This window comes from Hyaena hyaena, unplaced genomic scaffold, assembly GCF_003009895.1.
Source record: "Hyaena hyaena isolate Hyena2069 unplaced genomic scaffold, ASM300989v1 scaffold_148, whole genome shotgun sequence".
NCBI lineage: Eukaryota > Metazoa > Chordata > Mammalia > Carnivora > Hyaenidae > Hyaena > Hyaena hyaena.
The window spans coordinates 18,106-23,373 of NW_024080780.1; the positions used below are offsets into that span (position 1 = coordinate 18,106).

Consider the following 5,268-nt stretch of genomic DNA (forward strand, 5'->3'; position numbering starts at 1 on the left):
CATCTACAGTGTTGGAGATGCTGGGTGTAGATCAAGAAAGCCAAGTAACTAAAACAGAATACATCGAAGCATAACCGGTCAAAGAGAAGCAAACAAACATGAATGCGGAAATGAAACTACGTTGAATAACCAAACATACCCTGTGCCGCTCACTCTTTAAGGAGCTGCCTAAACATCAAAACCTGTTTTCAAGTTTCTTCAAATATCCCAGGAGCAGTCTCCTTAAGCAGGCGAAAGATTGTAAAACATCCCAAGGAAATGTACCGGGGAAGCCAGAAGGGCTTGGCCAGTGGCCGGAAGGCTGCCCTGACCACACCGTGTGCCATAATCCCTTTCACGGACCTTGGGTTTCAGTTTGCACCTGACTGTCCAGGACCTGCTGAGCAATGGTCGGGCAAGCCCACATCTGGAAGGCACAGGGAGAGATGTCACAAGGATCTCTAACATTCTACAGAATGTTAGTGGGGGGGGGGAGTCCCCTTAAATGAGCTTTTACAGCATCCTAGAGACTCACTGCCCTTGCAGAATAACCCTGCATCTGCCTAATGTACAGTTAAGTGCGGTGAGTGAGTCTTTACAAGCTTCGACCACTGCTAACATCATGGACAGCGTCTTTCTACCTCTGCTGAAAGCCTGACACTTGGGACCTTGGTCCTCCTTCCTCCTTACTGTCTTCCTAGTGGCTTTCTTCTTCATGAGTCCCCTGATCCAAATATCCCCGAACCTGGCTCCCCTCACTTCTGTGTCTTCTCAGAAGGCAGCTTGCCCCTCATTGGGGTAGCAGCTGGATCCTCCAAGAATCTTAGGGTCGTAGGGACCCAAGGGGAGGGAACTCCATTCCATCAACCTATAACCTCAGCCTGGAAATATTTCCAGGCCCCACATGGCTAATTTAGCCATCTCTCAACAATCAGCAAGGCTTTCAGCTTTTTCAGTGTTCGGAGAAGAAAGAAAATGGGCTCCAAACAGCAGAATGCCCGTGGCAGAGCCTTGGCCCATATGCTCGGAGATGTATGGCATGTATGCTCACCGGACAATTTATAGTCTCACCGAATTGCTCAGTCACTGGTGCTTGGCCCCTACCAAGCTCCACAGTGAGCTTTTAATACATGTTGACTTATTTAGGCCTCACAATAATGTTAAGGGCTTAGACAAAGGGCTATAATGCCCATTTTAAAGATAAGGAAATAGAGGCAGAGAGAGGTTAAGGAATTCATCCAGATGACACACACAGTCAGGAGGTGGCAGAGCTGAGTGTCCCCCCCAGGGTGGCCAGTCTCCCAAGCCTGGTACCAGAGCTGGCCCAGATTCAAGGATGATGTGAGAGAACAGAGTTCATATTTCTAGTTTACACTCAACTATTATTTCTTTTTTAAGAAAAGCTCCAATTCCTATTTTAATTATTCATGTAAATGATTAATCATGTTAAGCACTTATGCTTTGGGGATTAAAGATTTAATGAAGTTAATCAGACATAAATAAATATGCTGTTTTTCTGGAACCATAAATAAGATATCTAATTCTGAAAGGTGGTATTTGTGGATCTCTGTGAAATTTTCCCATTCTTGCAAAAAAGGGGTGAACAGGAAATGATGGCACCGACCTGCACAGTGGGGAGCCCCGCTGCCATCTTTGTCTTCGTGAGTGGGGAATGCGCTCCCTTGTTAAACTCTTGTGCCTGATCACCATTTTTTGATGTTTATTTATTTTTGAGAGAGACAGAGTGCGAGCAGGGGAAGGGCAGAGAGACAGGGAGACACAGAATCCGAAGCAGGCTCCAGGCTCTGAGCTGTCAGCACAGAACTCACAAACTGCAAACTGCGAGATCATGACCTGAGCCAAAGTCTGACACCTAACGACTGAGCCACCTGGGCATCTCATCTGATCACCATTTTTAAACAACGTGATTTGTCATGAGTGGTGAAGGTCTAAGTTGGACTTAAATGCTGCCAAAGTATTGGTCTAAGTGTTGCCTGTTTAAGAGAAATAATTTGGGGGGGAAACCCTTATAGATGAATACGTTGTATAATTGGATTTTGGGAATAAAAGAGATCATCAAACTTCATGTCAACAAATACTTATTGAGCACTTTTCATTGTTCACCATATAAGGTGTGTAAAGACAAGCTAGAGACATCCCTGATCTCAAGATGCTTACATAAAAATTTAGGAAGCAGACAGATAAGCACGCTCATACCAATAATATAAATTAGATCATCCATATTATGACAATTACAGACAAAGCACTAAAAATGTGCTCAGGATTCACCAGTAAGGAGAGGTCTTACGCAGTTTTGCACTAAGAAATGGTGTTGTAGGGACTTCTATGGGGATGGCAAAGACTTGTGGGCATGCATGCAAGCTCTTCCCCCTGCCCCAGCCTGAGGGCAAGTTCAGGTCCCCACCCCACCCTCATTCGAAGGTGGTAGAATGATGCTAGTGGGTTACTCCTCCACTGGGTCAGGGCTGGATTTCTCTGCTGCTGCTGCTGCTTCCTGGCTCCATCCAAACACTTGTGCTATCTGGATAAGCATGGAGTCACACGAGAGGGTATTGCTACCCAAAGTGCTTTGCTCGTTGCAAAAGCCTGAAGAAACCCGGCCTCCTAGAGAAGTCGGCATCCTCAGGAATGTGAAATGAAGAGAGTGTTATGCTTGACATCCATGGGATGTAAACAGAAAACTAAAAAAGAGGACTAGTAGAAGGAGGCAGAAAAAAATCAATTCATAATTGACTAACCCACTGGATTGTGTGGACTGCGAGACAAAAAGGCAATTTGATCAGCCGGAAGGTTAAAAGAATGGCCTGCCTCATGAATTCCTAATCAATGCTGACCTATACATATGAATTATCTCTGCAAACATGTTCACTAAAGTTTTCATGTTACACTCAGACAGGTGACATATTTCTCTTCGACAACAGTCAAGACAATGTCCAGATTCTTCACTGTATTTGTGATGTGCTTTAAGTTTATTTATTTTGAGAGGGAAGGGAGAGGTAGAAAGAGAGGATGGGAGAGAATCCCAAGGAGACTCCATGCTGTCAGTGCAGAGCCTGACGTGGGGCTCAATTCACAATCCGTGAGATTACAACCTGAGCCAAAATCAAGAGTCTGATGTTTAACCAACTGAGCCATCAAAGAGCCCCTTGACTGTGATTTTTTTTTTTTTAAAGAGAAATAGGGGCACCTGGTTGGCTCAGTCAAAAGAGCATGCAACTTTTGATCTTGGGGTTATGAGTTGAGTCCCACATTGGGTGTAGAGATTACTAAATAAATAAATAAATAAATAAATTCAGGGTGTCCTGGTAGCTCAGTACAGAACGCACTTGGGATTCCCAATCTCTCTCTCAAAATAAATAAACTTTGAAAAAAATAAACTTTAAAAAGAGAGAGAGAGAGAGATCATTGACAGGGACTTTGGAATCTCTTTAATGTATGCAGATAACGCCAAATGCATTTATTTACAGTTTTCTTCCTGAAAAAATAAACTTTTCAGAAGTAAATGTTATATGATCGCATGTATCTATCTTGTTTCATGTGGGATCGGCAGGTCACATCTTTTGTTATAATGGATGATGTTTAAATGTACTTGGTGCGGCGGTGGGATCCGACAGCAGCTACAGGTGCACTCTGGTCTCTTCTGACTCTCCATTCAAGCTCCCTCTCACTTCCGGAAACATGGTGTCCAGCGTAGGCAGTGTCTGATGGCGTCATCGAAGTGTTCAAGAACGTGGAGATGTATAAGTCCTCAACACCAGAGGAGGTGAAGAAGCACAAGAAGGCAGTAGTCTTCTGCCTTAGCGAGGACAAGAAGAACACCATCCCGGGAGGAGGGCAAGGAGATCCTTGCCAGATGATGAGGGCCAGACCCTGGACGACCCTGATGCCACCTTAGTCAAGATGCTGCCAGACAACTACTGCCACTGTGTCCTCTGTGACGCAACCTGTGAGACCAAGGACAGCAAGAAGGAGGACCTGGTGTTTATCTTCTGTGCACCGGAGTCTGCACTGCTTAAGAGCAAAGTGATCTAAATCAGCCCCAAGGACACCATCAAGAAGAAGCTGATGGACATCAAGCATGAATTACAAGCAAACTTGCTGTATGAGGAGGTCAAGGACCGCTGCACCCTGTCAGAGAAGCTGGGAGTCAGTGTTGCCAACTCCCTGGAGGGCAAGCCTTTGTCAGCCCCCTCTAGCCCCTCCATGGGGCGTCTGGCAGCCCAGACCCACCAATGGACGTTGCAGGCTGCCCCCTTCCTGCCAGACCCCAGGGGGTGAGCGGATCCCAGCAGGGGGAGGGCAATCTCCTCACCCCAGTTGCCAAACAATCCCCTCACCCTCTGGACCTTCCTCCCTCCTCTATCCCTGATGGTTCTGGCCTTCCCAAACTGCTTTATATCTGATTCTGCTTGGGTTGAAGCAGACTCAGTCCCTCCCCCAGGCACCCCAGTTTGGGGGGTGTCCTATATTTTTTATGACATCCCAATTCCCAACCTGTTTCTTTCTTTTAGCATGCTGCCCACTTCTAACCTCAGTAGTGACTCTGTTTGTCTATTTAGTTCTGTGTATAAATGGAATGTTGTGGAGATGACCTCTCCTTGTGACACCTGGTTCACCTCTTCTTTGTCCCTGGTCTCTCACACACACACATACTTGATGTAGTCAACTAATGAGTCATGCAATTTTTGTGCATAAGTCAATTTGCCAAATTCTGATATTTTATAATATCATCAACTTGGAGTTACTATGTAAAAGTCAGTAAAATATGTTTGCGTGTACAGCTCCTCAGAGTGCTCATGATCATGTTATTAAACCTGCATTACTGAGCTTATGGTCTGAGTTTTCATCCGAATTAATATGACTCAGCCTGAAAGCAAAAGAACATATTAAACTAGGGTTCCTTAGAGAAATGGCTAATTCCAGGACTGGAGCAAAAAAAGTACAACATGAACTCTGGAATGACTTTTATGCCAAAAAGTAAGAATGTAATCAAAAGGACACAGCAGCCAACTTGAAGGAGCTCCTAACTGGCTAAATAAGGGACAATTCAAGCATCAAATATAATAAAAATTATGTACTGTGTCCTATAATCCATGGAATTGAATAAAAATCCACAAGTCCATACTGATTAAATACATGGGGATTCTCCCTCATAGAAGAATGCCAACTCATAAATGTAGAAAAGACAATGGAGTTGGAAAAGCAACTTTTCCACACCGTTGTAGTAATGATTGAGTCTGGAAAGAATTATCAATGGCTACAAAAAGT

At 44.6% G+C, this 5,268-nt stretch overlaps 1 pseudogene; it reads left to right on the plus strand.

The window, feature by feature from the left end:
* The first annotated feature begins 3,694 nt into the window (after positions 1 to 3,694).
* Positions 3,695 to 4,278, plus strand: LOC120236198 (annotated as a pseudogene).
* Positions 4,279 to 5,268: the final 990 nt, after the last annotated feature.